This window comes from Drosophila serrata, unplaced genomic scaffold, assembly GCF_035046125.1.
Source record: "Drosophila serrata isolate PLE 108 unplaced genomic scaffold, ASM3504612v1 contig_249, whole genome shotgun sequence".
In the NCBI taxonomy this organism is placed as follows: Eukaryota; Metazoa; Arthropoda; class Insecta; order Diptera; family Drosophilidae; genus Drosophila; species Drosophila serrata.
Genome location: NW_028257147.1, coordinates 1,056,457 through 1,075,642, shown reverse-complemented (window position 1 = coordinate 1,075,642; position 19,186 = coordinate 1,056,457). Strand labels below are relative to the sequence as shown.

General features: G+C 28.9%; 1 protein-coding gene across 1 annotated transcript in view; it reads left to right on the top strand.

Annotated features, from left to right (window-relative positions):
• The window catches only part of LOC110187484 (uncharacterized), a 115,111-nt gene that overhangs the window by 84,049 nt on the left and 11,876 nt on the right, over positions 1-19,186 (top strand). The window lies entirely within an intron of this gene.

Genomic DNA, 19,186 nt, shown 5'->3' with positions numbered 1-19,186 from the left:
ATTGCCATTCTTTGGCGACATTCATAAACATTTGTATAAGCAATTTTTTAGGAAAATCAAAGTTTAAAAAATTCATAACTAAGCCAAAACAGCATTAATTTCAATTCGGAAAGCGTTCCCATGTTAGTTTTTATTCAGTTAATAAATCTGCATACCAAATATAAAGTTTTAAAAGAATCAATTTTTTATCAATTTTTGACTTATCGTTTTTTCAAAAAATGGCAAAAATTGTGAAAATTTATTTTTCAACCGGACATGGCTAGAACGATTCCGCTGTTGATCCTGATCAAGAATATATATGATTTATAGGGTCGGAAACGACTCCTTCACTGAATTTGAAGCTTCGGACTAAAAGTATAATCCCATTTTTTACCGACATTCATGAACTTTTTATAAGACATTTTTCGGACAAATCAAAATTTAAAAAAGTCATAACTAAGCTAAAACAGCATTAATTTTAATTCGCAAAGCGGTTCTATGTTCGTTTTGATTCTGTTTATAAATCTGCATACAAAATACAGTTAAACTTTTGACCAAATGTTAATGCCATTCTTTGGCGACATTCATAAACATTTGTATAAGACAATTTTTTAGGAAAATCAAAGTTTAAAAAATTCATAACTAAGCCAAAACAGCATTAATTTCAATTCGGAAAGCATTCCCATGTTAGTTTTTATTCAGTTAATAAATCTGCATACCAAATATAAAGTTTTAAAAGAATCAATTTTTTATCCATTTTTGACAATTTTAATGATGTAACCCCTTATCGTTTTTTCAAAAAATTGCAAAAATTGTGAAAATTTATTTTTCAACCGGACATGGCTAGAACGATTCCGCTGTTGATCCTGATCAAGAATATATATGATTTATAGGGTCGGAAACGACTCCTTCACTGAATTTGAAGCTTCGGACTAAAAGTATAATCCCATGTTTTGACGACATTCATGAACTTTTTATAAGACATTTTTCGGAGAAATCAAAATTTAAAAAAGTCATAACTAAGCTAAAACAGCATTAATTTTAATTCGGAAAGCGGTTCTACGTTCGTTTTGATTCTGTTTATAAATCTGCATACAAAATTATAGTTAAACTTTTGACCAAATGTTAATGCCATTCTTTGGCGACATTCATAAACATTTGTATAAGACAATTTTTTAGGAAAATCAAAATTTAAAAAATTCATAACTAAGCCAAAACAGCATTAATTTCAATTCGGAAAGCATTCCCATGTTAGTTTTTATTCAGTTAATAAATCTGCATACCAAATATAAAGTTTTAAAAGAATCAATTTTTTATCCATTTTTGACAATTTTAATGATGTAACCCCTTACGTTTTTTCAAAAAATGGTAAACATTGTGAAAATTTATTTTTCAACCGGACATGGCTAGAACGATTTCGCTGTTGATCCTGATCAAGAATATATATGATTTATAGGGTCGGAAACGACTCCTTCACTGAATTTGAAGCTTCGGACTAAAAGTATAATCCCATGTTTTGACGACATTCATGAACTTTTTATAAGACATTTTTCGGACAAATCAAAATTTAAAAAAGTCATAACTAAGCTAAAACAGCATTAATTTTAATTCGCAAAGCGGTTCTATGTTCGTTTTGATTCTGTTTATAAATCTGCATACAAAATACAGTTAAACTTTTGACCAAATGTTAATGCCATTCTTTGGCGACATTCATAAACATTTGTATAAGACAATTTTTTAGGAAAATCAAAGTTTAAAAAATTCATAACTAAGCCAAAACAGCATTAATTTCAATTCGGAAAGCATTCCCATGTTAGTTTTTATTCAGTTAATAAATCTGCATACCAAATATAAAGTTTTAAAAGAATCAATTTTTTATCCATTTTTGACAATTTTAATGATGTAACCCCTTATCGTTTTTTTCAAAAAATGGCAAAAATTCTGAAAATTTATTTTTCAACCGGACATGGCTAGAACGATTCCGCTGTTGATCCTGATCAAGAATATATATGATTTATAGGGTCGGAAACGACTTCTTCACTGAATTTGAAGCTTCGGACTAAAAGTATAATCCCATTTTTTACCGACATTCATGAACTTTTTATAAGACATTTTTCGGACAAATGAAAATTTAAAAAAGTCATAACTAAGCTAAAACAGCATTAATTTTAATTCGGAAAGCGGTTCTACGTTCGTTTTGATTCTGTTTATAAATCTGCATACAAAATTATAGTTAAACTTTTGACCAAATGTTAATGCCATTCTTTGGCGACATTCATAAACATTTGTATCGTTTTTTCAAAAAATGGCAAAAATTGTGAAAATTTATTTTTCAACCGGACATGGCTAGAACGATTCCGCTGTTGATCCTGATCAAGAATATATATGATTTATAGGGTTGGAAACGACTCCTTCACTGAATTTAAAGCTTCGGACTAAAAGTATAATCCCATGTTTTGACGACATTCATGAACTTTTTATAAGACATTTTTCGGACAAATCAAAATTTAAAAAAGTCATAACTAAGCTAAAACAGCATTAATTTTAATTCGGAAAGCGGTTCTTTGTTCGTTTTGATTCTGTTTATAAATCTGCATACAAAATACAGTTAAACTTTTGACCAAATGTTATTGCCATTCTTTGGCGACATTCATAAACATTTGTATAAGCAATTTTTTAGGAAAATCAAAGTTTAAAAAATTCATAACTAAGCCAAAACAGCATTAATTTCAATTCGGAAAGCGTTCCCATGTTAGTTTTTATTCAGTTAATAAATCTGCATACCAAATATAAAGTTTTAAAAGAATCAATTTTTTATCAATTTTTGACTTATCGTTTTTTCAAAAAATGGCAAAAATTGTGAAAATTTATTTTTCAACCGGACATGGCTAGAACGATTCCGCTGTTGATCCTGATCAAGAATATATATGATTTATAGGGTCGGAAACGACTCCTTCACTGAATTTGAAGCTTCGGACTAAAAGTATAATCCCATTTTTTACCGACATTCATGAACTTTTTATAAGACATTTTTCGGACAAATCAAAATTTAAAAAAGTCATAACTAAGCTAAAACAGCATTAATTTTAATTCGGAAAGCGATTCTATGTTCGTTTTGATTCTGTTTATAAATCTGCATACAAAATACAGTTAAACTTTTGACCAAATGTTAATGCCATTCTTTGGCGACATTCATAAACATTTGTATAAGACAATTTTTTAGGAAAATCAAAGTTTAAAAAATTCATAACTAAGCCAAAACAGCATTAATTTCAATTCGGAAAGCATTCCCATGTTAGTTTTTATTCAGTTAATAAATCTGCATACCAAATATAAAGTTTTAAAAGAATCAATTTTTTATCCATTTTCGACAATTTTAATGATGTAACCCCTTATCGTTTTTTCAAAAAATGGCAAAAATTGTGAAAATTTATTTTTCAACCGGACATGGCTAGAACGATTCCGCTGTTGATCCTGATCAAGAATATATATGATTTATAGGGTCGGAAACGACTCCTTCACTGAATTTGAAGCTTCGGACTAAAAGTATAATCCCATGTTTTGACGACATTCATGAACTTTTTATAAGACATTTTTCGGACAAATCAAAATTTAAAAAAGTCATAACTAAGCTAAAACAGCATTAATTTTAATTCGGAAAGCGATTCTATGTTCGTTTTGATTCTGTTTATAAATCTGCATACAAAATTATAGTTAAACTTTTGACCAAATGTTAATGCCATTCTTTGGCGACATTCATAAACATTTGTATAAGACAATTTTTTAGGAAAATCAAAATTTAAAAAATTCATAACTAAGCCAAAACAGCATTAATTTCAATTCGGAAAGCATTCCCATGTTAGTTTTTATTCAGTTAATAAATCTGCATACCAAATATAAAGTTTTAAAAGAATCAATTTTTTATCAATTTTTGACAATTTTAATGATGTAACCCCTTATCGTTTTTTCAAAAAATGGCAAAAATTGTGAAAATTTATTTTTCAACCGGACATGGCTAGAACGATTCCGCTGTTGATCCTGATCAAGAATATATATGATTTATAGGGTTGGAAACGACTCCTTCACTGAATTTGAAGCTTCGGACTAAAAGTATAATCCCATGTTTTGACGACATTCATGAACTTTTTATAAGACATTTTTCGGACAAATCAAAATTTAAAAAAGTCATAACTAAGCTAAAACAGCATTAATTTCAATTCGGAAAGCATTCCCATGTTAGTTTTTATTCAGTTAATAAATCTGCATACCAAATATAAAGTTTTAAAAGAATCAATTTTTTATCCATTTTTGACAATTTTAATGATGTAACCCCTTATCGTTTTTTCAAAAAATGGCAAAAATTGTGAAAATTTATTTTTCAACCGGACATGGCTAGAACGATTCCGCTGTTGATCCTGATCAAGAATATATATGATTTATAGGGTTGGAAACGACTCCTTCACTGAATTTGAAGCTTCGGACTAAAAGTATAATCCCATGTTTTGACGACATTCATGAACTTTTTATAAGACATTTTTCGGACAAATCAAAATTTAAAAAAGTCATAACTAAGCTAAAACAGCATTAATTTTAATTCGGAAAGCGGTTCTATGTTCGTTTTGATTCTGTTTATAAATCTGCATACAAAATACAGTTAAACTTTTGACCAAATGTTAATGCCATTCTTTGGCGACATTCATAAACATTTGTATAAGCAATTTTTTAGGAAAATCAAAGTTTAAAAAATTCATAACTAAGCCAAAACAGCATTAATTTCAATTCGGAAAGCGTTCCCATGTTAGTTTTTATTCAGTTAATAAATCTGCATACCAAATATAAAGTTTTAAAAGAATCAATTTTTTATCAATTTTTGACTTATCGTTTTTTCAAAAAATGGCAAAAATTGTGAAAATTTATTTTTCAACCGGACATGGCTAGAACGATTCCGCTGTTGATCCTGATCAAGAATATATATGATTTATAGGGTCGGAAACGACTCCTTCACTGAATTTGAAGCTTCGGACTAAAAGTATAATCCCATTTTTTACCGACATTCATGAACTTTTTATAAGACATTTTTCGGACAAATCAAAATTTAAAAAAGTCATAACTAAGCTAAAACAGCATTAATTTTAATTCGCAAAGCGGTTCTATGTTCGTTTTGATTCTGTTTATAAATCTGCATACAAAATACAGTTAAACTTTTGACCAAATGTTATTGCCATTCTTTGGCGACATTCATAAACATTTGTATAAGACAATTTTTTAGGAAAATCAAAGTTTAAAAAATTCATAACTAAGCCAAAACAGCATTAATTTCAATTCGGAAAGCGTTCCCATGTTAGTTTTTATTCAGTTAATAAATCTGCATACCAAATATAAAGTTTTAAAAGAATCAATTTTTTATCAATTTTTGACAATTTTAATGATGTAACCCCTTATCGTTTTTTCAAAAAATGGCAAAAATTGTGAAAATTTACTTTTCAACCGGACATGGCTAGAACGATTCCGCTGTTGATCCTGATCAAGAATATATATGATTTATAGGGTCGGAAACGACTCCTTCACTGAATTTGAAGCTTCGGACTAAAAGTATAATCCCATGTTTTGACGACATTCATGAACTTTTTATAAGACATTTTTCGGACAAATCAAAATTTAAAAAAGTCATAACTAAGCTAAAACAGCATTAATTTTAATTCGGAAAGCGGTTCTATGTTCGTTTTGATTCTGTTTATAAATCTGCATACAAAATACAGTTAAACTTTTGACCAAATGTTATTGCCATTCTTTGGCGACATTCATAAACATTTGTATAAGACAATTTTTTAGGAAAATCAAAGTTTAAAAAATTCATAACTAAGCCAAAACAGCATTAATTTCAATTCGGAAAGCGTTCCCATGTTAGTTTTTATTCAGTTAATAAATCTGCATACCAAATATAAAGTTTTAAAAGAATCAATTTTTTATCAATTTTTGACAATTTTAATGATGTAACCCCTTATCGTTTTTTCAAAAAATGGCAAAAATTGTGAAAATTTATTTTTCAACCGGACATGGCTAGAACGATTCCGCTGTTGATCCTGATCAAGAATATATATGATTTATAGGGTCGGAAACGACTCCTTCACTGAATTTGAAGCTTCGGACTAAAAGTATAATCCCATTTTTTACCGACATTCATGAACTTTTTATAAGACATTTTTCGGACAAATGAAAATTTAAAAAAGTCATAACTAAGCTAAAACAGCATTAATTTTAATTCGGAAAGCGGTTCTATGTTCGTTTTGATTCTGTTTATAAATCTGCATACAAAATACAGTTAAACTTTTGACCAAATGTTAATGCCATTCTTTGGCGACATTCATAAACATTTGTATAAGACAATTTTTTAGGAAAATCAAAGTTTAAAAAATTCATAACTAAGCCAAAACAGCATTAATTTCAATTCGGAAAGCATTCCCATGTTAGTTTTTATTCAGTTAATAAATCTGCATACCAAATATAAAGTTTTAAAAGAATCAATTTTTTATCCATTTTCGACAATTTTAATGATGTAACCCCTTATCGTTTTTTCAAAAAAATGGCAAAAATTCTGAAAATTTATTTTTCAACCGGACATGGCTAGAACGATTCCGCTGTTGATCCTGATCAAGAATATATATGATTTATAGGGTCGGAAACGACACCTTCACTGAATTTGAAGCTTCGGACTAAAAGTATAATCCCATTTTTTACCGACATTCATGAACTTTTTATAAGACATTTTTCGGACAAATGAAAATTTAAAAAAGTCATAACTAAGCTAAAACAGCATTAATTTTAATTCGGAAAGCGGTTCTATGTTCGTTTTGATTCTGTTTATAAATCTGCATACAAAATACAGTTAAACTTTTGACCAAATGTTAATGCCATTCTTTGGCGACATTCATAAACATTTGTATAAGACAATTTTTTAGGAAAATCAAAGTTTAAAAAATTCATAACTAAGCCAAAACAGCATTAATTTCAATTCGGAAAGCGTTCCCATGTTAGTTTTTATTCAGTTAATAAATCTGCATACCAAATATAAAGTTTTAAAAGAATCAATTTTTTATCAATTTTTGACAATTTTAATGATGTAACCCCTTATCGTTTTTTCAAAAAATGGCAAAAATTGTGAAAATTTATTTTTCAACCGGACATGGCTAGAACGATTCCGCTGTTGATCCTGATCAAGAATATATATGATTTATAGGGTCGGAAACGACTCCTTCACTGAATTTGAAGCTTCGGACTAAAAGTATAATCCCATGTTTTGACGACATTCATGAACTTTTTATAAGACATTTTTCGGACAAATCAAAATTTAAAAAAGTCATAACTAAGCTAAAACAGCATTAATTTTAATTCGGAAAGCGGTTCTATGTTCGTTTTGATTCTGTTTATAAATCTGCATACAAAATACAGTTAAACTTTTGACCAAATGTTAATGCCATTCTTTGGCGACATTCATAAACATTTGTATAAGACAATTTTTTAGGAAAATCAAAGTTTAAAAAATTCATAACTAAGCCAAAACAGCATTAATTTCAATTCGGAAAGCGTTCCCATGTTAGTTTTTATTCAGTTAATAAATCTGCATACCAAATATAAAGTTTTAAAAGAATCAATTTTTTATCAATTTTTGACAATTTTAATGATGTAACCCCTTATCGTTTTTTTCAAAAAATGGCAAAAATTGTGAAAATTTATTTTTCAACCGGACATGGCTAGAACGATTCCGCTGTTGATCCTGATCAAGAATATATATGATTTATAGGGTCGGAAACGACTCCTTCACTGAATTTGAAGCTTCGGACTAAAAGTATAATCCCATTTTTTACCGACATTCATGAACTTTTTATAAGACATTTTTCGGACAAATGAAAATTTAAAAAAGTCATAACTAAGCTAAAACAGCATTAATTTTAATTCGGAAAGCGGTTCTACGTTCGTTTTGATTCTGTTTATAAATCTGCATACAAAATTATAGTTAAACTTTTGACCAAATGTTAATGCCATTCTTTGGCGACATTCATAAACATTTGTATAAGACAATTTTTTAGGAAAATCAAAATTTAAAAAATTCATAACTAAGCCAAAACAGCATTAATTTCAATTCGGAAAGCATTCCCATGTTAGTTTTTATTCAGTTAATAAATCTGCATACCAAATATAAAGTTTTAAAAGAATCAATTTTTTATCAATTTTTGACAATTTTAATGATGTAACCCCTTATCGTTTTTTCAAAAAATGGCAAAAATTGTGAAAATTTATTTTTCAACCGGACATGGCTAGAACGATTCCGCTGTTGATCCTGATCAAGAATATATATGATTTATAGGGTCGGAAACGACTCCTTCACTGAATTTGAAGCTTCGGACTAAAAGTATAATCCCATGTTTTGACGACATTCATGAACTTTTTATAAGACATTTTTCGGACAAATCAAAATTTAAAAAAGTCATAACTAAGCTAAAACAGCATTAATTTTAATTCGGAAAGCGGTTCTATGTTCGTTTTGATTCTGTTTATAAATCTGCATACAAAATTATAGTTAAACTTTTGACCAAATGTTAATGCCATTCTTTGGCGACATTCATAAACATTTGTATAAGACAATTTTTTAGGAAAATCAAAGTTTAAAAAATTCATAACTAAGCCAAAACAGCATTAATTTCAATTCGGAAAGCATTCCCATGTTAGTTTTTATTCAGTTAATAAATCTGCATACCAAATATAAAGTTTTAAAAGAATCAATTTTTTATCCATTTTCGACAATTTTAATGATGTAACCCCTTATCGTTTTTTCAAAAAATGGCAAAAATTGTGAAAATTTATTTTTCAACCGGACATGGCTAGAACGATTCCGCTGTTGATCCTGATCAAGAATATATATGATTTATAGGGTCGGAAACGACTCCTTCACTGAATTTGAAGCTTCGGACTAAAAGTATAATCCCATGTTTTAACGACATTCATGAACTTTTTATAAGACATTTTTCGGACAAATCAAAATTTAAAAAAGTCATAACTAAGCTAAAACAGCATTAATTTTAATTCGGAAAGCGGTTCTATGTTCGTTTTGATTCTGTTTATAAATCTGCATACAAAATACAGTTAAACTTTTGACCAAATGTTAATGCCATTCTTTGGCGACATTCATAAACATTTGTATAAGACAATTTTTTAGGAAAATCAAAGTTTAAAAAATTCATAACTAAGCCAAAACAGCATTAATTTCAATTCGGAAAGCGTTCCCATGTTAGTTTTTATTCAGTTAATAAATCTGCATACCAAATATAAAGTTTTAAAAGAATCAATTTTTTATCAATTTTTGACAATTTTAATGATGTAACCCCTTATCGTTTTTTTCAAAAAATGGCAAAAATTGTGAAAATTTATTTTTCAACCGGACATGGCTAGAACGATTCCGCTGTTGATCCTGATCAAGAATATATATGATTTATAGGGTCGGAAACGACTCCTTCACTGAATTTGAAGCTTCGGACTAAAAGTATAATCCCATTTTTTACCGACATTCATGAACTTTTTATAAGACATTTTTCGGACAAATGAAAATTTAAAAAAGTCATAACTAAGCTAAAACAGCATTAATTTTAATTCGGAAAGCGGTTCTACATTCGTTTTGATTCTGTTTATAAATCTGCATACAAAATACAGTTAAACTTTTGACCAAATGTTAATGCCATTCTTTGGCGACATTCATAAACATTTGTATAAGACAATTTTTTAGGAAAATCAAAATTTAAAAAATTCATAACTAAGCCAAAACAGCATTAATTTCAATTCGGAAAGCGTTCCCATGTTAGTTTTTATTCAGTTAATAAATCTGCATACCAAATATAAAGTTTTCAAAGAATCAATTTTTTATCCATTTTTGACAATTTTAATGATGTAACCCCTTATCGTTTTTTCAAAAAATGGCAAAAATTGTAAAAATTTATTTTTCAACCGGACATGGCTAGAACGATTCCGCTGTTGATCCTGATCAAGAATATATATGATTTATAGGGTCGGAAACGACTCCTTCACTGAATTTGAAGCTTCGGACTAAAAGTATAATCCCATTTTTTACCGACATTCATGAACTTTTTATAAGACATTTTTCGGACAAATCAAAATTTAAAAAAGTCATAACTAAGCTAAAACAGCATTAATTTTAATTCGGAAAGCGGTTCTATGTTCGTTTTGATTCTGTTTATAAATCTGCATACAAAATACAGTTAAACTTTTGACCAAATGTTAATGCCATTCTTTGGCGACATTCATAAACATTTGTATAAGACAATTTTTTAGGAAAATCAAAGTTTAAAAAATTCATAACTAAGCCAAAACAGCATTAATTTCAATTCGGAAAGCATTCCCATGTTAGTTTTTATTCAGTTAATAAATCTGCATACCAAATATAAAGTTTTAAAAGAATCAATTTTTTATCCATTTTCGACAATTTTAATGATGTAACCCCTTATCGTTTTTTCAAAAAATGGCAAAAATTGTGAAAATTTATTTTTCAACCGGACATGGCTAGAACGATTCCGCTGTTGATCCTGATCAAGAATATATATGATTTATAGGGTCGGAAACGACTCCTTCACTGAATTTGAAGCTTCGGACTAAAAGTATAATCCCATGTTTTGACGACATTCATGAACTTTTTATAAGACATTTTTCGGAGAAATCAAAATTTAAAAAAGTCATAACTAAGCTAAAACAGCATTAATTTTAATTCGGAAAGCGGTTCTATGTTCGTTTTGATTCTGTTTATAAATCTGCATACAAAATACAGTTAAACTTTTGACCAAATGTTAATGCCATTCTTTGGCGACATTCATAAACATTTGTATAAGACAATTTTTTAGGAAAATCAAAGTTTAAAAAATTCATAACTAAGCCAAAACAGCATTAATTTCAATTCGGAAAGCGTTCCCATGTTAGTTTTTATTCAGTTAATAAATCTGCATACCAAATATAAAGTTTTAAAAGAATCAATTTTTTATCAATTTTTGACAATTTTAATGATGTAACCCCTTATCGTTTTTTTCAAAAAATGGCAAAAATTGTGAAAATTTATTTTTCAACCGGACATGGCTAGAACGATTCCGCTGTTGATCCTGATCAAGAATATATATGATTTATAGGGTCGGAAACGACTCCTTCACTGAATTTGAAGCTTCGGACTAAAAGTATAATCCCATTTTTTACCGACATTCATGAACTTTTTATAAGACATTTTTCGGACAAATGAAAATTTAAAAAAGTCATAACTAAGCTAAAACAGCATTAATTTTAATTCGGAAAGCGGTTCTACGTTCGTTTTGATTCTGTTTATAAATCTGCATACAAAATACAGTTAAACTTTTGACCAAATGTTAATGCCATTCTTTGGCGACATTCATAAACATTTGTATAAGACAATTTTTTAGGAAAATCAAAATTTAAAAAATTCATAACTAAGCCAAAACAGCATTAATTTCAATTCGGAAAGCGTTCCCATGTTAGTTTTTATTCAGTTAATAAATCTGCATACCAAATATAAAGTTTTCAAAGAATCAATTTTTTATCCATTTTTGACAATTTTAATGATGTAACCCCTTATCGTTTTTTCAAAAAATGGCAAAAATTGTAAAAATTTATTTTTCAACCGGACATGGCTAGAACGATTCCGCTGTTGATCCTGATCAAGAATGTATATGATTTATAGGGTCGGAAACGACTCCTTCACTGAATTTGAAGCTTCGGACTAAAAGTATAATCCCATTTTTTACCGACATTCATGAACTTTTTATAAGACATTTTTCGGACAAATGAAAATTTAAAAAAGTCATAACTAAGCTAAAACAGCATTAATTTTAATTCGGAAAGCGGTTCTATGTTCGTTTTGATTCTGTTTATAAATCTGCATACAAAATACAGTTAAACTTTTGACCAAATGTTAATGCCATTCTTTGGCGACATTCATAAACATTTGTATAAGACAATTTTTTAGGAAAATCAAAGTTTAAAAAATTCATAACTAAGCCAAAACAGCATTAATTTCAATTCGGAAAGCGTTCCCATGTTAGTTTTTATTCAGTTAATAAATCTGCATACCAAATATAAAGTTTTAAAAGAATCAATTTTTTATCAATTTTTGACAATTTTAATGATGTAACCCCTTATCGTTTTTTCAAAAAATGGCAAAAATTGTGAAAATTTATTTTTCAACCGGACATGGCTAGAACGATTCCGCTGTTGATCCTGATCAAGAATATATATGATTTATAGGGTCGGAAACGACTCCTTCACTGAATTTGAAGCTTCGGACTAAAAGTATAATCCCATGTTTTGACGACATTCATGAACTTTTTATAAGACATTTTTCGGACAAATCAAAATTTAAAAAAGTCATAACTAAGCTAAAACAGCATTAATTTTAATTCGGAAAGCGGTTCTATGTTCGTTTTGATTCTGTTTATAAATCTGCATACAAAATACAGTTAAACTTTTGACCAAATGTTAATGCCATTCTTTGGCGGCATTCATAAACATTTGTATAAGACAATTTTTTAGGAAAATCAAAGTTTAAAAAATTCATAACTAAGCCAAAACAGCATTAATTTCAATTCGGAAAGCATTCCCATGTTAGTTTTTATTCAGTTAATAAATCTGCATACCAAATATAAAGTTTTAAAAGAATCAATTTTTTATCAATTTTTGACAATTTTAATGATGTAACCCCTTATCGTTTTTTCAAAAAATGGCAAAAATTGTGAAAATTTATTTTTCAACCGGACATGGCTAGAACGATTCCGCTGTTGATCCTGATCAAGAATATATATGATTTATAGGGTCGGAAACGACTCCTTCACTGAATTTGAAGCTTCGGACTAAAAGTATAATCCCATGTTTTGACGACATTCATGAACTTTTTATAAGACATTTTTCGGACAAATCAAAATTTAAAAAAGTCATAACTAAGCTAAAACAGCATTAATTTTAATTCGGAAAGCGGTTCTATGTTCGTTTTGATTCTGTTTATACCATAAATCTGCATACAAAATACAGTTAAACTTTTGACCAAATGTTAATGCCATTCTTTGGCGACATTCATAAACATTTGTATAAGACAATTTTTTAGGAAAATCAAAATTTAAAAAATTCATAACTAAGCCAAAACAGCATTAATTTCAATTCGGAAAGCATTCCCATGTTAGTTTTTATTCAGTTAATAAATCTGCATACCAAATATAAAGTTTTAAAAGAATCAATTTTTTATCAATTTTTGACAATTTTAATGATGTAACCCCTTATCGTTTTTTCAAAAAATGGCAAAAATTGTGAAAATTTATTTTTCAACCGGACATGGCTAGAACGATTCCGCTGTTGATCCTGATCAAGAATATATATGATTTATAGGGTCGGAAACGACTCCTTCACTGAATTTGAAGCTTCGGACTAAAAGTATAATCCCATGTTTTGACGACATTCATGAACTTTTTATAAGACATTTTTCGGACAAATCAAAATTTAAAAAAGTCATAACTAAGCTAAAACAGCATTAATTTTAATTCGGAAAGCGGTTCTATGTTCGTTTTGATTCTGTTTATAAATCTGCATACAAAATACAGTTAAACTTTTGACCAAATGTTAATGCCATTCTTTGGCGGCATTCATAAACATTTGTATAAGACAATTTTTTAGGAAAATCAAAGTTTAAAAAATTCATAACTAAGCCAAAACAGCATTAATTTCAATTCGGAAAGCATTCCCATGTTAGTTTTTATTCAGTTAATAAATCTGCATACCAAATATAAAGTTTTAAAAGAATCAATTTTTTATCAATTTTTGACAATTTTAATGATGTAACCCCTTATCGTTTTTTCAAAAAATGGCAAAAATTGTGAAAATTTATTTTTCAACCGGACATGGCTAGAACGATTCCGCTGTTGATCCTGATCAAGAATATATATGATTTATAGGGTCGGAAACGACTCCTTCACTGAATTTGAAGCTTCGGACTAAAAGTATAATCCCATGTTTTGACGACATTCATGAACTTTTTATAAGACATTTTTCGGACAAATCAAAATTTAAAAAAGTCATAACTAAGCTAAAACAGCATTAATTTTAATTCGGAAAGCGGTTCTATGTTCGTTTTGATTCTGTTTATACCATAAATCTGCATACAAAATACAGTTAAACTTTTGACCAAATGTTAATGCCATTCTTTGGCGACATTCATAAACATTTGTATAAGACAATTTTTTAGGAAAATCAAAATTTAAAAAATTCATAACTAAGCCAAAACAGCATTAATTTCAATTCGGAAAGCATTCCCATGTTAGTTTTTATTCAGTTAATAAATCTGCATACCAAATATAAAGTTTTAAAAGAATCAATTTTTTATCAATTTTTGACAATTTTAATGATGTAACCCCTTATCGTTTTTTCAAAAAATGGCAAAAATTGTGAAAATTTATTTTTCAACCGGACATGGCTAGAACGATTCCGCTGTTGATCCTGATCAAGAATATATATGATTTATAGGGTCGGAAACGACTCCTTCACTGAATTTGAAGCTTCGGACTAAAAGTATAATCCCATGTTTTGACGACATTCATGAACTTTTTATAAGACATTTTTCGGAGAAATCAAAATTTAAAAAAGTCATAACTAAGCTAAAACAGCATTAATTTTAATTCGGAAAGCGGTTCTACGTTCGTTTTGATTCTGTTTATAAATCTGCATACAAAATACAGTTAAACTTTTGACCAAATGTTAATGCCATTCTTTGGCGACATTCATAAACATTTGTATAAGACAATTTTTTAGGAAAATCAAAATTTAAAAAATTCATAACTAAGCCAAAACAGCATTAATTTCAATTCGGAAAGCATTCCCATGTTAGTTTTTATTCAGTTAATAAATCTGCATACCAAATATAAAGTTTTAAAAGAATCAATTTTTTATCAATTTTTGACAATTTTAATGATGTAACCCCTTATCGTTTTTTCAAAAAATGGCAAAAATTGTGAAAATTTATTTTTCAACCGGACATGGCTAGAACGATTCCGCTGTTGATCCTGATCAAGAATATATATGATTTATAGGGTCGGAAACGACTCCTTCACTGAATTTGAAGCTTCGGACTAAAAGTATAATCCCATGTTTTGACGACATTCATGAACTTTTTATAAGACATTTTTCGGACAAATGAAAATTTAAAAAAGTCATAACTAAGCTAAAACAGCATTAATTTTAATTCGGAAAGCGGTTCTATGTTCGTTTTGATTCTGTTTATACCATAAATCTGCATACAAAATACAGTTAAACTTTTGACCAAATGTTAATGCCATTCTTTGGCGACATTCATAAACATTTGTATAAGACAATTTTTTAGGAAAATCAAAATTTAAAAAATTCATAACTAAGCCAAAACAGCATTAATTTCAATTCGGAAAGCATTCCCATGTTAGTTTTTATTCAGTTAATAAATCTGCATACCAAATATAAAGTTTTAAAAGAATCAATTTTTTATCAATTTTTGACAATTTTAATGATGTAACCCCTTATCGTTTTTTCAAAAAATGGCAAAAATTGTGAAAATTTATTTTTCAACCGGACATGGCTAGAACGATTCCGCTGTTGATCCTGATCAAGAATATATATGATTTATAGGGTCGGAAACGACTCCTTCACTGATTTTGAAGCTTCGGACTAAAAGTATAATCCCATGTTTTGACGACATTCATGAACTTTTTATAAGACATTTTTCGGAGAAATCAAAATTTAAAAAAGTCATAACTAAGCTAAAACAGCATTAATTTTAATTCGGAAAGCGGTTCTACGTTCGTTTTGATTCTGTTTATAAATCTGCATACAAAATACAGTTAAACTTTTGACCAAATGTTAATGCCATTCTTTGGCGACATTCATAAACATTTGTATAAGACAATTTTTTAGGAAAATCAAAGTTTAAAAAATTCATAACTAAGCCAAAACAGCATTAATTTCAATTCGGAAAGCATTCCCATGTTAGTTTTTATTCAGTTAATAAATCTGCATACCAAATATAAAGTTTTAAAAGAATCAATTTTTTATCCATTTTTGACAATTTTAATGATGTAACCCCTTACGTTTTTTCAAAAAATGGCAAAAATTGTGAAAATTTATTTTTCAACCGGACATGGCTAGAACGATTCCGCTGTTGATCCTGATCAAGAATATATATGATTTATAGGGTCGGAAACGACTCCTTCACTGAATTTGAAGCTTCGGACTAAAAGTATAATCCCATTTTTTACCGACATTCATGAACTTTTTATAAGACATTTTTCGGACAAATCAAAATTTAAAAAAGTCATAACTAAGCTAAAACAGCATTAATTTTAATTCGGAAAACGGTTCTATGTTCGTTTTGATTCTGTTTATAAATCTGCATACAAAATATAGTTAAACTTTTGACCAAATGTTAATGCCATTCTTTGGCGACATTCATAAACATTTGTATAAGACAATTTTTTAGGAAAATCAAAGTTTAAAAAATTCATAACTAAGCCAAAACAGCATTAATTTCAATTCGGAAAGCATTCCCATGTTAGTTTTTATTCAGTTAATAAATCTGCATACCAAATATAAAGTTTTAAAAGAATCAATTTTTTATCAATTTTTGACAATTTTAATGATGTAACCCCTTATCGTTTTTTCAAAAAATGGCAAAAATTGTGAAAATTTATTTTTCAACCGGACATGGCTAGAACGATTCCGCTGTTGATCCTGATCAAGAATATATATGATTTATAGGGTCGGAAACGACTCCTTCACTGAATTTGAAGCTTCGGACTAAAAGTATAATCCCATGTTTTGACGACATTCATGAACTTTTTATAAGACATTTTTCGGACAAATCAAAATTTAAAAAAGTCATAACTAAGCTAAAACAGCATTAATTTTAATTCGGAAAGCGGTTCTATGTTCGTTTTGATTCTGTTTATAAATCTGCATACAAAATACAGTTAAACTTTTGACCAAATGTTAATGCCATTCTTTGGCGACATTCATAAACATTTGTATAAGACAATTTTATAGGAAAATCAAAGTTTAAAAAATTCATAACTAAGCCAAAACAGCATTAATTTCAATTCGGAAAGCATTCCCATGTTAGTTTTTATTCAGTTAATAAATCTGCATACCAAATATAAAGTTTTAAAAGAATCAATTTTTTATCAATTTTTGACAATTTTAATGATGTAATTATCGTTTTTTCAAAAAATGGCAAAAATTGTGAAAATTTTTTTTTCAACCGGACATGGCTAGAACGATTCCGCTGTTGATCCTGATCAAGAATATATATGATTTATAGGGTCGGAAACGACTCCTTCACTGAATTTGAAGCTTCGGACTAAAAGTATAATCCCATTTTTTACCGACATTCATGAACTTTTTATAAGACATTTTTCGGACAAATGAAAATTTAAAAAAGTCATAACTAAGCTAAAACAGCATTAATTTTAATTCGGAAAACGATTCTATGTTCGTTTTGATTCTGTTTATAAATCTGCATACAAAATTATAGTTAAACTTTTTACCAAATGTTAATGCCATTCTTTGGCGACATTCATAAACATTTGTATAAGACAATTTTTTAGGAAAATCAAAGTTTAAAAAATTCATAACTAAGCCAAAACAGCATTAATTTCAATTCGGAAAGCATTCCCATGTTAGTTTTTATTCAGTTAATAAATCTGCATACCAAATATAAAGTTTTAAAAGAATCAATTTTTTATCAATTTTTGACAATTTTAATGATGTAACCCCTTATCGTTTTTTCAAAAAATGGCAAAAATTGTGAAAATTTATTTTTCAACCGGACATGGCTAGAACGATTCCGCTGTTGATCCTGATCAAGAATATATATGATTTATAGGGTCGGAAACGACTTCTTCACTGAATTTGAAGCTTCGGACTGAAAGTATAATCCCATGTTTTGACGACATTCATGAACTTTTTATAAGACATTTTTCGGACAAATCAAAATTTAAAAAAGTCATAAGTAAGCTAAAACGGGATTAATTTTAGTTCGGAAAGCGGTTCTATGTTCGTTTTGATTCTGTTTATAAATCTGCATACAAAATATAGTTAAACTTTTGACCAAATGTTAATGCCATTCTTTGGCGACATTCATAAACATTTGTATAAGACAATTTTTTAGGAAAATCAAAGTTTAAAAAATTCATAACTAAGCCAAAACAGCATTAATTTCAATTCGGAAAGCGTTCCCATGTTAGTTTTTATTCAGTTAATAAATCTGCATACCATTGTATTTTGCTATAATGTTTCTTATAATGTTGATTTCTTGGTAAATTCCAGTTAACACAGTTTGAGGCCATTGTTTTTGACTTTTATTATCTGTGGAGTGGTAATTACAGTGGAGGGAAAGTAATCTAAAATTAACTAGATTTATTTTTAGGTATAATAATATTAATAATAATAAAAACGATTGTAAAATTAAAGTCATTTTAAATAAAAATGGTTCTACATGGTTTTAGGTGCTTATTGTTTTACAGATGCCGATGGCGTTAGCTTAACAAAGTTTTGAAGCGGATTTTTTTGACACTACAATGGAGAAAACCAAATTCTAACATACTTTCAGGCTGGTTTGTAAACTTTGTTTTAATTAATTATCAATAGGTGGCGATTACAAAAGTTGCAGATTTTGATTTAAAGATCCAGGTAGCGGTAGATGTAAAGATTAAAGTATTTTGCAATTCTTGTGGCAATTGGCTATAATCTCCCATCCCTCCATTTTCTCCCAACAATCCAAAATAGAGAGATGGGGATCTCTTCTGGCAAGTTAGATGAGATTTCCTTCCAAAAGTGGAAAATAGCAAAGTTTGCATCACTGGTTGTAAGTCAGGACACAATACCACCCTTTAGCAAAAATAGCTAAATTGGCGTCAGTGGTGGCTGGTGAGATGTCGCCGAGAAAATTGTCCATTTCCCGATTTGGGGTACCAAGCGAACAAAAGGCAGCAGCAAGCGACTGGTCCAATCATTACTATCGCCATCTAGGTTTGTGAACTAATCGGAGTAGCGCAGACTTCAACCAGACTTAGACCAATTTAGCAGATGTTGTTTGGCGGGTAGTTACCGTGTATTTAAATTCAAATTAAAAATAAGGCAG